Source organism: Hyaena hyaena, unplaced genomic scaffold (assembly GCF_003009895.1).
Source record: "Hyaena hyaena isolate Hyena2069 unplaced genomic scaffold, ASM300989v1 scaffold_245, whole genome shotgun sequence".
Classification (NCBI taxonomy): Eukaryota; Metazoa; Chordata; class Mammalia; order Carnivora; family Hyaenidae; genus Hyaena; species Hyaena hyaena.
In genome coordinates, this window is record NW_024080878.1 from 565,749 (window position 1) to 582,946 (window position 17,198).

Genomic DNA, 17,198 nt, shown 5'->3' on the forward strand with positions numbered 1-17,198 from the left:
CCAGGTGCCTGGTTGGCTCAGTTGGTTAAGCATCCGACTTTGGCTCAGGCCATGATCTCACGGTTTGTGGGTTCAAGCCCTGCGTCTGGCTCTGTGCTGACAACTCAGAGCCTGGAGCCTGTCTTCAGATTCTATACCTCCCTCTCTCTCTGACCTTCCCCTGCTCACACTGTCTCTCTCTCTCTCTCAAAAAATAAGGAAAACGTTTAAAAAATTAAAAAAAAAATAAAATGGATTTTGTCTGTATTTGCATTGGACATTTTTGCTTTGGGGTTTTTTATTGTCATTACAAATCATATACAATACAATAAAAAACAACAAAAATAAACAAAGAAAATCACTGTGTCCAAGAATACAGATGTTTGATTTTTTATTTCAAAGCTTTTATTTGACTATGATTTAAATATAATGTGGTCATTTGAGTATAACTAATTCAGCACACTGCTTTTATCCCAGATGTGACTATCCCATACCAAAGGTGACTGTTTTATATTAACAATATTTTTCTCAAACATAATATTCCACTTAATGCCAAGAAATACATGAATGGAGTATTTGTACTCCCGCTAGAGTAGGAATGCATTAAATATTTTTGCTCCTAACTTAGACTAGCAGAGAGAGTTTAGACAAGTTTGGATCACATTTAGATTAAAATGGGAAATTTGGGTGTGGGCACAGCTATGGAGTGAGTCCACATTAACGTGGTATGCAGAGGGATGGAAGCATTAGGCATCAGTGACACCGAATACTATGAACCAGAGCAGTGTAAGGGCATCCATCTGAGCACACTGTTGAGGATTTGTAGAGTTTAACAGATTTGTGGTTAAACACACAAACACACATTAAGTATGGAATGGTAACAATGAAATGACAATCATTATGCAATTAATTCCCCATGGTTCTTCTATTTCATCCGTTTTTTTAAAAAAAATTTTTTAATGTTTATTCATTTTTGAGAGACAGAGAGAGAGAGCAAGTGGGAGAGGAGCAGAGAGAGAGAGAGTCACAGAATCTGAAGCAGGCTCCAGGTTCTGAGCTGTCAGCACAGAGCCGGATGTGGGGCTTGGACCCATGAACCATAAGATCATGACCGGAGCTGAAGTCAGACGCCTAACTGACTGAGCCATCCAGGTGCCCCTATTTCATCCTGTTTTAAGAAATTCTATATTCTTACCACTTTCTTAGCATCCTGCTTTTGACTAACCCTACCCATAGCATCCTCTACTCATTCACTCCCAGAATGCACTCACCATGCTTTCTGCCAACCCATAGCCTCTATTTCCTCTGAGGCTCAATTTGAGAGTCATCTCTGTCAAGCATACCAGAACTTCAAAAGATGTTGTCATCTTAAATTCAGATGAGTACTTGGGGCACCTGGGTGGCTCAGTTGGTTAAGCAGCTGACTTCAACTCAGGTCATGATCTCGCGGCTCCTGAGTTCGAGCCCCGTGTTGGGCTCTGTGCTGGCAGCCTGGAGCCTGCTTCGGATTCTGTGTCTCCCTCTCTGCCTCTCCCCTGCTCTTTCTTTGTCTCTCTGACTTTCAAAAATAAATACATGTGAAAATTTTTTTTAAAAAAAATTCAGATGAAGTACAGAAGGAATCTCAGTAAAAGAGTTGGGATTATCTAGAATGGTAGAGTCTCTGATCTCTCATCTGAATGAGTTCTGATCTCCAGAGCTCTGCCAATAGCCTTGTTTGACCGCTATGATCCATCTAGCTTCTCTTACAACTTCCTGGTTTCATCTTGACCTTTAACCCCAATTTTCATGTAACCACAATATCCAGCTCCTGGAATGCTAGTACACAAAATTCTGTCTCAACTTGATTCTTTCACTAGTAGACAGACAATATGATGTTATCTATGTCTGTATTTCCAGTCCTCAATTGCACTTCCCTGATGAACTTTCTATAAGGTAACTCTTTAGATACTACAGTAGTCACAAAGGCTGCTTACCTAACATTCCTTTCTCCTAGGCATGTTGTAGAGCTCTGCCTCTCTACCTCTTCTGGGATGACCATGTGAATTGTTTTGTCCAGTGAAATGTTATTGAAAATAGTATATATCACCTCTGGGTGGAAACTAGAAAAGATGGTGTACAATTTATCATATCCCCAATTCCTACCTTAGTAACTATAGAAGCAGAGAGATGGAGTTCCCTCAGCCTGGGTCCCTGAGTGATGGCAAAGTAAAACAAAGCCTTTTTATCTCCTCTCAGCCAATGTGTGATGGAAGACATCAAGACCACTGAGATTTAGGGGTCATTTGTCACCATAGGATAATTTAGCCTCCCCTGATACAAATAGCAAATTAAACATTTGCATTCTGTAAGTCACTTCCAAAAAGCCTTAAAAAGAATGAGCCCGTTGTACAACCAGCATACCCACTAAAACTGTAATGACTACAGAAATTGTATCCAATTAGTACCATGTGATAGCTCATTTATTCAGGCAGTCCTTGCTTTGCATGGTCCTGACATTCATGGATTTCAATCATCATGACTTAGTTAAATACTATCAGTCACTCAACAACACAGTTCAAACTTCAGTCACTATGGTACACTAATTACATGAAGTTCAAATTTTACTGCTAGCTCTTCAATCCACAATCACCATGTAAATTACAGATGTGTATTGGGATCAGTGACAAATGATCATGTCGCTTCTTTCCCAGTCTTTGGTGATAGGACCCTGGCACCTGCTATTTAGTTCACACACAGGCAGCAAAGTATACAGTTGTGTTGCCTCCTTGCTTCCCAGTGAATTTACCAGCTAAGCTGAAAGTGCAGCAAATAAATTAAAGGTAAGCAGGCTGGAAGTGGAATCTGAATCAAATGTCAGTGGAGTAATAGAAGCAGCAGCTGACCTGGGAAGCATGGACACTGCCACTGTTGGGAACTTGGTGAAGGCAAAGTTATGAACATAAATGGGAGGAAAGTGGTGTGCAGAAAAAATGAAGGGGCCCTAGAGAGAGTGTAAAGAAGGTGACACTTAAAGAATTTTCAGAGATAATTTATGACATTGAAAGCATAAAGGACAAAATGTTGGACGTTGATCCAAACTTAGAAAATTGTATTATAACTCATCAAAATATAAAAAAGATGCTCCCCTCTCTGTTTTAAGTTATAGTCAAGAAGGAGAAGGTAAGCATTGTTTAAACTAATTTTGATGAGTTTTTATTAAAAAAAATACATATGAATTCTGATATTTCTAATGTTTTAAATTACAATGCACTAAAAAATCAGTTTATCTTTTGTTTCATTTTCTAAGTCTTATAACCAACAGTTTTCAATGTTTAACAAAAAATTTTAAAGTGCTGGAAAAACAGTGTGGAGGTTCCTCAGGAAACTAACAATAGAACTCCCTTATGACCCAGCAATAGCACTGCTAGGAATTTACCCAAGGGATACAGAAATGCTGAGGCATAGGAGCACGTGTACCCCAATGTTCATAGCAGCACTCTCCACAATAGCTAAAACATGGAAAGAGCCTAAGTGTCCATCAACAGACGAATGGATCAAGAAGATGTGGTTTATCTATACCATGGAATACTACATGGCAATGAGAAACAATGAAATCTGGCCATGTGTAGCAACATGGATGGACCTTGAGGGTGTTATGCTGAGCGAAATAAGTCAGGCAGAGAAGGACAAATACCATATGTTTGCACGTATAGGAGGATTAGGAGGAACTTGACGGAGGACCAAGGGGGAGAAGAAGGGCGGAAATGGTGGGGGAAAGGGAGAGAGGCAAACCATGAGAGACTCTTGAATGCTGACAAAAACTGAGGACTGATGGATGTGGGGGGGAGGGGGGGATGGGCATGAAGGAGGGCACTTTGGGGATGAGCACTGAGTGTTATGTAGAAACTAATTTGACAATAAACTATTTGTAAAAAAATAAATAAATAAAAAAAAAAAAAATAAAGTGCATGGAACAATCGTTAATTTTCCCCAATGATTATTAAGATCACTTTGCACTTTCAACTCGCATTGTTATTTTTATGGTTCTGTGAGACTATACGAACAAGGATTCCCTGTATTCTTTTTTTAATTTTTAAAATGTTTTTATTTATTTTTGAGAGAGAGAGAGAGACAGCATGAGCAGGGGAGGGTCAGAGAGAGAGGAAGACACAGAATCTGAAGACAGGCTCCAGGTTCTGAGCTAGCTGTCAGCACAGAGCCCAACACAGGGCTTGAACCCATGAACCGTGAGATCATGACCTGAGCTGAAGTCAGATGCTTAACTGACTGAACCACCCAGGTGCCCCCCCACCCCCGTCCATATTCTCTTGAATCTGCATCTCCAGCAATCTTTCAAATGCTTGGTCCACATATACATACACATAAGAGCTTGATGACTGACACTCTAACTGTCTAAAGTAGAGTGCCTTTGCACTCAAAGGAATGATCCTATTTCTCATTCCTTTGAGTGTGGAGAAGAGAAAAGATTCAGGATAGGACCTTTTTCCCTCTGAAACATGCTATTTGGAAATCTCTAACTCTTTGTTGCTGACATTCATGTGTGATATCAAACTAGGCACAAATAATGATACCAACTCCAGACTTTCCCTGCTGTCCACAGTCCAGTCAATAACTTACTAGACTACCCCCTTTTTGCTTGCTAGCAGTTGGAGGAGGAATTGTATCAAATTCTTGGACTCACTGATGATTAAATGACCCAGGGCTACATATCATTAGCCTTCTAGGTTCAATGGAAATTACAAATTAACCAACCACCCAAAACACAGATGGGTGGAATTATTAGGGCAGGCACCGTAGATTGTGTAGATTTCACCATCAGGACATTAACCCCCGAATTTCTTTTACTGGCTTGGGGAATCAGGGGTCAGACACTGAACTCATCAACTATGAAGTAGTAAGTGGCAAGAAGGCACAGTAACAGATCAATAATCCGATGCTTTCAAAAGTAGAACACCAACCTTTTGGTTACTAAATTTCTACTTGTTTAACTAACAGATGGATGAGGCTATTTTATTTTGAAAAAGGGAAAAATGAACACCCATGGAGAAGAAGCGAAACTGGATTTGGATTTAAAATCTTTATATTAAATAAAGAGAATGGAGACCTAAACATATGTCCTTATTTAACATACTTTTCAAGGACAGCAACTATAAGCATTTTGTAACAATAAGTATGTAACAAGTATTTTTAAATGAATGAATGAATGATATTCATGAGCTAGGGTGAGGTGGTATGAAACATAAAATTGGAAACATTCTAGGTCTTTACTTTCTGATTATCATTTTACTTTTTTTTTTTTTTTTATAAATAGCCATAACTCGTCATTTTGTAATGTTCCTAAGAATGATTTTTTAAAACTTGAGTATAGTTGACACCTAGGAATAAAATTTTTCAATAGGAAATGGAATAGTCACTTTATTAAAAAAAGAATGTTCCAGTTCACAAAATTAATAAAACCCAAATCAAAACAATGAGATGCCAGTTTTCACTTAATATATGGACATAAGTTTAAGTTTGATAATACTCCATTGTTAAGGGTGTGGGGAAAGAGGCTTTCTCATCTACTTGCTTTTTTTTTTTATTGGATCACATAGGAAATCAAAAGGGAATTTATTTTTTTAATTTAAGTTTTAGTTAAATACAGCACAATATTGGTTTCATAAGTAGAATTCAGTGATTCATCACTTATATACAATACCCAGGGCTCATCACAAATGCCCTCCTGAGTACCCACTGCCCATCGAGCCCATCCTCCGCCCTCATTACTTGCTTTTTATGAGAGAATAAATTATTAATAGCTTATCAAAATATATAATGCACATTCTCTCTGACCAGTAATTCCATTGTTAAGAATTTATCCTACAGATATAATAATACCGTATGCAAACACATATTTATAAGAACATCTGTTGCACTACTGCTTGTAATAGAAACAGTCTGAAACAATTTAAATGTTCCATATTCATAGTGGACTATTTAGAAAATAATAAGGTATCCATAGTTTGGGATATAATGCTGCTTTTTGAAAAATAAATCTTTCCAAGATATATTAGATAGAAAAGAATAGTGTGCATAATATGAACCTGCTTGTGTAAGGTGTATATATATATAGAGAGAGAGAGAGAGAGAAAGAGAGAGAATTTTTTTAAAAGAATGCATAGAGACTTACAATGGCTATCTTTAGTAAGAGGGAATCAGGGGATGGAGGAATAGTTACTTTTCCTTTTTTGTTTACCATTTAAATAATTTACCATGGGTAATCTTAACTATTACCTTTATATGACTAGTAATTAATGTAAATTACAGCAAGAAAAGAAGTAATGTAAATTGCAGGCACCAACATGAACTACAGCACCCAGCAAAATCACCAAACTTGTCCTCATGGGTCTCCATGAATCCAAGGCAGCAGCATACCAAGGTGGTAATGACCATGGAAGTAAGCAACTGTGTGCCACTTTACAATTCTTCCTAAAAGTCATCTCGGTGATTTTCTTTTACAAGTGCAGCAACTATACAGATGTACAGGGTTTAGTGCTGATACTTCTATTCTTCAGAGGAAAGCAGCCTGAGAAAGTTAGTGATTTACCCTATTCCAAAAGTGTATTTCCAGTTGCCTGCCAAGAATTTCTAGCTAGAGGTGTTGTGGAGCCTTCAATACTACATTGTATATTTGAAAGTTGCTAAAGTAGACCTTAAAATTTCCCATCACAAGAAAAAAAACCTGCAACTATGTGAGCGGATGGATGCTTTAACTAAACTGACTGTGGTAATCATTCACAATATATACATATGTCAAATCATTATGTTGTACACCTGAAATTTATACAATGTTATACATCATTTATATTTCAATAAATCTGTAAAAATAAAAACAAACTCAATATATTCCAAACCAACATTCTTCAGATTGTGTAAACCTGGCTGTACATGAAGACTTTCAAAGGGATGTGTAGGCAAGGACAGTCTGCAAGGAATCTATTTCAAGATCCCTAATTTCCAATGATCTACTCTTTTTCAAAAGTCATCTCCTTGAGCAAGGATTTGCAGTAATCTTTTCTATGTTCTTTTTTTGTAAGTCAGCTTCTTCCAGTTCTCGTTATTGTATATATATTTATTTGTGTGTAACAGAATGCTCATTTATCTAAAATATGCAATAAACTCCTATCAATCAATAGGTAAAAGACCTAAAACCAAATAGAAAGATGGGAGAGGAGAATCTTGAACAGGTGTTCCACAAAAGAAGATTTAAAAAAGAAGATATCCGAAAGGCCAATAAGCACAAATAAAGGTGACCAATTTCATTTGTCATTCAGGAAATGCAGAATAAAATCACAAAGAAGGGTGCCTGGGTGGCACAGTCAGTTAAATGTCCAACTCTTGATATCATCTCAGGTTGTGATCTCGCTGTTGTGGGATTGAGCCCCCGGCCTGGCTCTGCACTAAGAGGAGCCTTCTTGGGATTCTCTCTCCCTCTCTCTCTGTCCTTACCCCATGTGCACTCACACACATTCTCTCTCTCTCTCTCTGTCAAAATAAATAAATGAACTTTAAAAAAAAACACAATGAGATGCCATTACAATTCTACCAGAGTATCTAAATTAAAAATATTGACAGAAACAAGCATTGGAGAAGATGAGGAGCCAAACTAGAACTCACACATTGCTGATGAGTGGTATGCCCACTCTGGAAAAGGGAACAATGGAATTTTCTGGCTGGGGATAGAAGTGTTCTATATTTTGTTCTGGGTGGTATTTACACAGATACATACATATATAACAATTCATCAGGCCATATACTTAAATTCAGTGTATTTTATAGTGAGTAGATTATATCTTAATAAAACCATGATGAGTTTAAAGATAAATTTCATAGCTTCACAGATATTACTTCATGTAGTTTAATCATTTTCACTGATATATAATAGTCCATTGTTAGACCATACCACAACCTCTTCATTCTTCAGTCAAACTGCATGTGGGTTGATTCTGAGATTTTTCTTTTATATACACTTCTATAAACATTATTATGCATGTCTCCTGGTATATAAGTGCAAGAGTTACTCTTAGGTATATTCTTTAAAAAAATTTTTTTAAATGATTAATTATTTTTGAAAGAGAGAGACAGAGGATGAGCAGAGAGAGAGAGACAGAGACAGAGACAGAATCCAAAGCCATCAGCACAGAGCCTGATATGGGGCTTGAACTCACAAACTGCAAGATCATGACCAGAGCCGAAGTCAGATACCTAACGGACTGAGTCACCCAGGCGCACGTGAGTATATTCTTAAGAGTAAAATTTCTTGGTTGTTGAGTATGTGAATGGTTAGCTTTATAGGACAGTGTCAGACCTCTCTTCCTTTGTACCTATAAATACTCTCACCAGCAATGATTAAGAGATACTCTTTATCTACATCTTTTCCAACACCTAATATTGTCAGATGTCTTAATTTTTGGTTTATCTCACTGAGGTCTCAGTTGATATTTCCCCAATCACTAATGCAATTGAACATCTTATCACATGTTCATTAGCCAAATGTGGGTCATCTGTCATGAAATGCCTGGTCCTGTCTTTTGCTGATTTTCTACTAGGTTGTTTGTCCTCTCTGTATTGACTTGTAAGAGTTACCTAAATTTCATATTTATCCTTTGTTCGTTATTTGGATTACAAAAGCCTTCTCCAAGTGTATAACCCATTAACTTTTCCTACAGTATTGTTTCATGAACAGAAAAGTTCTGAAGATTAATATATGTCAAGTTTATCCACAATTTCTTTTATGTTAGTGCCTTTGTTATCTTGCCAAAAAGATCCTTTCCTATACCCCTCCAAGGTCCAAAATTTTTTCATCTATATTTTCTGCTAAAAGTCTCAAAGTTTTAGTTTTTAATATTTAAGTCTTTGATTCATTTGGAGCTGATTTTTGTCTATGATGTGAGATAGGAACCCAGTTTCATTTTTTTCATATGGAGAACCACTTATTCAGCTCCATTTATCGAACAGTCTCCCCTTTTCCCACCAATCTGCCATATGACCGCTGTCATAAAAGTCCCAGGTCTCCAGTTCCATGTATATTTGAAAATATTTTTATAATTCCTTTCATTTGAATGACAGTTTGGGTGGATACAAAATTCAAAGTTTAAAGTTCTTTGCCTTTATTTTTTTTTAAGTTTATTTATTTATTTTGAGGGAGACAGAGACAGAACAAGTGGGGCAGAGACAGAGGGAGACAGAGAATCTCAAACAGGCTCCACAGTCAGCACAGAGCTCGACTTGGTGTTCGAACTCATGAAATCATGAGATCATGACCTGAGCCGAAACCAACAGTCCGATGCTAAACCGACTAAGCCACCCAGGTACCCCAAAGTTCTTTGTCTTTTAATAGATTTAGAATATTACTCTATTTATGCTTAAATCCAGCGTTGCTCCCCAATAGTAAGATGTCACTGTGATTCTTGCTCTTTTTTATACGATTTGCTATTTCTCTCTGGGAGTTTTTAGAGTTTTTCTTTGTTTTTGATATTCTTAAATTTCATTATGTCTCTTTTATCAGTTTCTACTTATCTCTCCTATTTAGTATTCTACCATCTGTTGAAATCTGAAATTTTTCTTTTTTCTTTAACATTGATTCTTTTATCTCTATTATTTCGTTAAAGATTTTCTCCTCCTTTTTCACTTTTCTCTGACAAATTCCTATTATATGAATTTGGGCACTTTTCCTTTTAACTCCACATAACTTTCTCTCTTTCTCTCTCACTTTTTTTTTTTTTTGTATTTTCAATTTGTGTATCTTCCCGATTTTCTCTGTAAAGTTCTATAATCTGATTATCTAGTTTTTGAATTCATCCTTCAGCTACACTCATTTCACTATTTATTATATAATTGTATTCTATATTTCAACTATTATACCTAAATGGTTCTACTTGGTTCCGTTTTATTATTTCATATACTTGCTTCATATTATTAACATCTTCCCTTATCTCTTTTAGTATGCTCACTTTGTTGATTTTCAAATTTTGGACTGCCTATTCTAAACTCTCCTAATTGTGCCTGAAACTTGGCCTGTGATCTCATCTTCCCTAGGGAATACTGGTCCTTGGGAGGACTGGGTATTGCTCTAAGGCCAAATCCAGGTCCTCAGCCTGGGAGCTCAAGGAAGAATAGGGGTAAGAACCCTAAGCACCAAAAACTTGCCCCCTCCAAGCTACTCCTCAGTCCAGGGCTTCATCCTTATCAACCTTCTCCAGGAGAAATTACCTTAGAAGGAGGTACTCCTAAAAGCATAACCCACCAGTCCTGGAGCTTGGAGTTCAATAGGTAAGTAGGTAATGAGTCAATGCTGAAAACCAGTCACTTCTCACCCATTTTCCATGGCTTCTCACTCAAAACAGGGATTTAGGGCTGCTTTGATTTTATTGCTTAAGACCTCCGTGAGGGGACAGGCATCACTGTTCCAAGGCAAAGGAAGAGAAGCAAAAGGGGTACTTGGGTTGTTTTTTTTGTTTTGTTTTGTTTGTTTTTTTTGTCTTCCTATTTTAACTTCCTATCTTGGTTCCTGGCTGTCGCCTCACTGACCATACACACCAGCTCAAAATGAATGCTTTGTTTTCCCAAGGGTTTCTCATACCATTCCCTGTAATCCTGGTATCATGAGGTTTTTCTCTAAAGCTACTCTAAATTTAATCTTCAGAGAATATGCAGTGTTCTGTGCTAATTCAGCCTCAGGAAGGAATAGAGCCTTCTGGAAGTGGCCTCTTCCTGGGTGGTTTTTGACAATTAACTCAAACAGATTTAAAGAACTGACACTGCTATGTCAAAACTCCTTCTGGGACACCTGGTTGGCTCAGTCAGTTAAGTGTCTGACTTTGGCTCAGGTCACGATCTCACGGTTCATGAGTTTGAGCCCTGTGCTGGGATCTGTGCTGACAGCTCAGAGCCTGCAGCTTGCTTCAGACCCCTCTCTTCCTGCTCCTCCCCTGCTTGCACTCTGTCTCTCTCTCTCTCAAAAATAAATAAACATTTTCTAAAAATCAAAAAAAGCCCTCCTTCCATTCCCATCTACTTATTTATGTAAGGTCCTTGGTACCTATATCTTTAAAAATTACAATTGGTGCTGAATGCTGTCTCCTTCTAACAGTAACTAATATTCAATCATGGATGAACAAACTATTCCGGGGGAAATGTAGCCTTATCCATTCACTACAGAGGTGCATTTCCAATATAATTTTACTCATTATGCTTAATAATTTTAATAAATTATAATTATGTTCTCTTGATCAATTATGCATTAATAAATATAATGATAAATCATTGTTAAATAATTTTTAAATAATTAGAACCTTAAAATCACAGGAAATAAAAACAAAAAATTAAATATGTATTTGAGCTTTCTTTGCAAAATGGGATAAATGATAGGATGATTAATAAAACCCTTTCAAGCAAAAATATATACAAGAATAAAATTTTGTGAAAGAAGTGGAAGGGAAATACAAATTCAAAGGAAAGAATGAATAACCTAAAGTTTCTGTTATAAAAGAGTTTGTTCATACTTTTTACAAATGGATAAGATAAATGTCCTCTACATGTAAAAAACAATATTAGTTTTATGTTTAATTATCAATATTTATAAAACATGGGAAATTATACCCTTTGAAATTAAATTTATGATGAAAAATTTTTAAGCTTGACCTAAAAATATTTTCCAAGATTCATAATTTTTCAATATTCTTTTTGGAATTACTCAAGCATAAAAGTTTGAATATATGGTTCCAAGAAATGCCTCATTCTTTTTCCGTCTATGACACCAGCAATTCTTCTAGATTTTTCTTTTTGTCTTACACCACTTTCCCAGTCACCTGAAAAAGTTTTGATTCCTTGTACTCTTTTACCTTACATCTGTACTTGAAAAATTGTGCTGATTCTCTACCTAATGTCTGACTTTCCCCTGCCTCTCTGTTCTACTCTGTTCGCCCAAGTTCCGATCTTCATCATCTCACCCGCGTCCTATTTCAGTGCTCCAACTGCTGCTTGGCCCAAGCAAACCGCACAACACGCACCGTTGCCAGATCATTCTTCCTGAAGTTCTGTCTGTCTCACCAGGAATCCATCTACCAGTCCATTGACTGATGGAGCTGACCTGTGAGGAGTCTCAGACACTTGGCTACTTGTTCCTGACCTGCTCCAGTGCCCATCCTGTTTCCATTCAGACCCTGATCCTACGTCTATCTCCCCATCAAGACCCCGCTTCTGCCTTTTAACTCAAGTGTATTCTTAGGGTTTTTCCAGCTTCTTACTATCTCAGACAGGACACTCCATTAGAATAGGCATTCTCCCCTCAGAATCTAGCCCACAGACCTCATCCAAGTCCAACAAAACCACCGTACAAGGGTCAGAGGGACAAAGGAGAAACTCACATAGGTTCAGCCTTCCATTAGCAACCCATTGTCAAATAAGCTGAAAATAAAGTCCTCTCAAGAGGTAGGTCAAGGTCTAGAGCAAAATAGTCCTCACCTACCTTTACAGCTTAATTTCCCCCTACTTCCCTACATGTCTTCTATGGTACTAGAAAAACAGAATTACTACTATACTTCATATTCTCTGAAATACACATTTTTTCTGTCTCTATATCATGGTAAAGTTCTTCCTACCTAGAATCCCCTTCCTCCTTACCATGACTGTAACATTAATTTCTACTTTTACCTACTCTTTCAGAGCCAGATGACATATTACCTTCACTTTAAGTGGTTCCCATAGTCCCCTTTTAAAGGGAATAATAGCTTTCTCCTTAAAAGTATAGTACTACCACTCATTATATAGTACCACAGTACTACATAGTACATTTTATCTACCATATTATACAATATTATATAGCACTATGTTATATAGTATATAGAGGATACATGTTATTATATACTATATATAATATATACCTTATATATGTATATATACACACATACACAGTATTATATACTCATTCACTGCCTGTATTTTTGTTTTAAACCCTTTACTCAGCTGTGGGAAACCTATGGGCAGGGACCATGCCAGACTCATCCCTGTGTCCTCCACATCACATAGTGGTAATAAATAAATATTTATTGAATTATTAAGTGTATATCAATCATTGTATATTAAATAAATCCCCAAGGTTCCTGGTTCATGAGTTTCTTTGTAACATAATTTTCATAACCTTCATTAAATAGGGCTTCAATATATTCACATACATAAGGTAATTCACAGTTTAAGAATAACTAAATATAATAAAATAAAGATAAGAGTTTTGACATATTGGGATGAAAATATACAGTAGAGAAAAAATGCCCAACAATTAGGCATCAGAAAAGTTTCACTCTCTTAGGTAGAGTATGTATGGTAATGCTAAAGGTCAAAAGCTGATGACCCAAACCTGGATAATAGCTTATAAATTAATGAACAAAGGTCTTGTTCACACACTAGAAAAAAACATTCTAAATTTAGACCTCACACTTTGATGACAAGTGCCCTTGCAAAGTGTGACCATAAAGCAAAAGTATATTGTACTTTGTGGTAAATTACTTAAGGTGAAAGGCTACATTTTATTTATCTTTGTACCCCTATAGTGCCTGATGGATTAAAATCCAAAGATACTTGTTAAAACCAATAAAGACATTTAAATAACTGCTGTCCCATTTTTAAAAAGCCACCTTGCAAGACTGATGCACTACAACAATAATTTCATTTCAGAGACTATACATTGTTCTTTACTATCTATGACAGCAAGTTAAAACTTTTTAGCCTAGGATTCACATCCTGTCACAATTTTCTTTCCTTTTCTAAAAGTTCATTTCCCACTTCTTCCTTCAAGCATTTTATCTGACAGTCAAATTGAACTTCCTGATTATACACTCGCTTGCCTCTGTACCTCAGGTCATTTGGCAATTTCTTATGTCATTTATCATTTTGTTCCCTGTATTGTATCTTACACAGAGCTTGCTTCCCTTCCCAGATTCTAAATTCCCTATATCAGATTATCTATCCTTAATTATATTTTTATATATCTTTAATTATATTTTATTACCTAGCCCAACATGGTAGACACACACACACACACACACACACACACACACACACGCACACGCACACACACACACACACACTCAGTCAAAGGAATTACTGAATGTATAAATAATACCAACGGAGCTCAAATCTGGAAGCTACTTTATGACAACCGATAGAAGAAAATGTTTCCTTAAATTATAGCTGGGTTCTTAAATATAAGTAGGCATGAAAAATACTTGGAAAACTTGTTAAACATGCAAATTCTTGGTGTTAGCTATCAGAAGGGGGCTTGAAGGAATACCAAGAGGCAACTGTAATGACCTAATGAGAAGGAATAAACTTCTGAACCACAGTTGAGAGTAAAGAGGACAGAGAGGAAGAAACAGGCACAAGAGGATCCCAGGCGCACTCCCGGCAGTGGGAGCATCATCAAACCCTTCCTTTGTAGGAAAAGCATTTCTTGGCTGGTTTTCCTCAAATCTGATCTTTGACTTTTGAAATCAGGATGACAAATGTATTTATTTTAGGTTCCATTCACTTAAATGTACATAGAGAAACTATGACTATTTTTCTCAGAATACTTTACAGCTATATACCACATTTCAAAATGCACAATACATAGGCTGAACCATAAAAACTTTTTATCCAATAAAGCCCTTTGAAAAAAATGTCCTTACATGTTAGATATTGCAAAAGATAAGCTCTGCTTATAAAGCAGCCAGGTACTGAGAGAAGTAACGTATTCTTTTTAGATGATTTCAAACAGAGGATATGAATTATAGGAAGACTTAAAGTAGCTAAGAAGAAAAGAGGTTTTTTTGCCTTTCAGAAGTTTATGAAATGCCCATATTCCAAACTTCATACACTGAACTCCTTAGGGTAGTCCGATATAGTACACGCTATCTGTCACTCCTCTACCCATTTGGCAAAAACTACATAGAGACAAATGTTACAGAGGCTCAAAAATGGAGACTTCTGGAAAAATGACCAAAGCCAGAAATAAAGTTGTACTAATTAGAAAACAAATAATTAAATGGCCAAACCCGAATGCTGTGTGATGCTGAAAAGAGATAGATTTCTAAGGCACACCATCTGTTTTACAGTTTTTGATTTTGCTGTGCTACAAATCTACTCAGAACAGTTTTGCCATGATCTAGCTGCTAGCTCATTTGCACAATTACTTCAGGCCAGAAAAACTCATCGCACAGAAGCATTTCAGAGATCAACACATTCATAGAAGAGGGCAGATAGAAATCAGCTTTCAGTGAAGACTAGTTTTTAAGCCCTTGAAGGAAAAAAATATTATTCAAAAACATGATTAGAAATTGCCAAAGGAAAATGAGAGAATTGAAAGGAACAGTGATATCACTGTAAATCTCTGATACATATCTAAACTGACCTGGGCCTTCAGGGTCACCACCAATCTCTCTGTTGGCCAGTCTAATGAAAACTCATCTTGCCTTGACCTCTCAGCAGCATTTACCTGGGAGCTGAGCTCTCACTTTCTCAACCTTCTCACTTAACTTCTCTGGTACCACTCTCCGGATGGTCTCCTCTTCTCACCTGCTATCCCTTCTCTTCTGAATATTGTAGTGTCTAACAGCAGGGTGCTGGGGCCTCTTCTCCTTTCTATCTGTACCCTCTTACTAATTTATCTCTTCAGCCCGAAGACTTTACATGGCATCTATACACTCATGATTCCCAAATTTCTATCTCCAGCTCGGACTTCCCAGTTCCAGACTCACATAGCCAATGTTCTAGTTAACATTTCCACCTGGATCTAGTTAACATTTCCACAAAAATGTCCACCTTTGCACATCTGATATGGAACTCTTGTGTCATCACCCTCCCTGAAGGAAAAAAAACCCTGGCAGTCATCCTTGATTCCTCCCTTAATCTCATTCCTCATTTAATCCACACCAAGCCCTGTCAATGATACCTTAAAAGCATATCACATGTATTTCTCTCCAACTCTATTGCTACCACCCTGTCCAAACCACCGTCACCTTGAGACAATGCCACTGCAAGGTAAGCATATCATGTATCTCCAGTACCTAGCACAGTGTCTAGCAAATAATAGATGTACAATAATTTTTTCATAGATGAATACTGCTTAGCAATATTTCCTATGTGTATTTAGAAAGCTCTAATCTCAGTTCTTAAAACATTTTCTGAAATACCTACAGGCTTATTCATTTATCAAATCATTCACTCATTCAGCAATTCTTTACTGAGTATTGTATTAGTTGGTCTTAGGCTCAACAACGTATTTTACACTGTCTTAAAGATGGCAGAAGTTTGTTTCCTGTTCTTATGAAAGCCTGGAGGTGAACAGCCAAAGGCTGGCACAGCAGCTCTGTGAGCTAAGCGCCCTGGTTCCTTGCATCTTATTGCTCTGCAGTCCTCACTTTATGGATCCCATTCTATGGTCTAATATGGCGAGTCAAACAATGATGGGGATGAGGAATGCCATGCTCTTCCTATTTAAAGACATTTCCCAATAATTTCTCCTACTTCCCCCATCATAACTAACAAAAACTAGGGATAACTAGCAAAGAAGACCAGATAGCAATGTTTCCAGCTACAAGTGAGGATCCTCATTACCAGATGAAAAAAAGAGAATAAATATTGGGAGGTAAGTAGCAGTTTCTTCCAAGGTTCCTATTATGACCAGGTAATGTTCTCAGTACAGAAATACAAAGCTGGGTAAGATATAGGGTCTATGCTGAAGGCAGTTAGTCTAATGGGGGAAAGCAATATGCAAATGAATAATTACTCAAAATTTCAGGCCAGCTAACAGCCACCGTTAGGAGATCTTGGTTTTTCTAAGTCCCCAAAGATTCCTTCTATCCAAAGAGCTGAAAGAAAAGTGAACAGGTCCAGTGCTTTACATCACTGAACTATACAGACTGCTTCAATATTCCAGTTTTCATAATGCGCATTTCTCAGCTCTCTTCTACAGGACTTGATAAGGCATGGAACAGAGCAGACTTCATTTAAACCTCTGTAAACATATATAAACAACTGTGGTAATAGTTTTAATAATATGAAAATATCCATTTGAGAAATGTGTTAAGGCTCAATCATTTCTTTTAGCTTGTCAAAAGATGATACTAATTGACTATTTTAAAGACTATATATAAACTACAAGGCCAAATTTAAAAAAAAGCAATGATAGCATGTCAAAA

General features: G+C 36.9%; 1 protein-coding gene across 1 annotated transcript in view; it reads right to left on the reverse strand.

Annotated features, from left to right (window-relative positions):
* The window catches only part of STK33 (serine/threonine kinase 33), a 160,076-nt gene that overhangs the window by 20,186 nt on the left and 122,692 nt on the right, over positions 1–17,198 (reverse strand). The window lies entirely within an intron of this gene.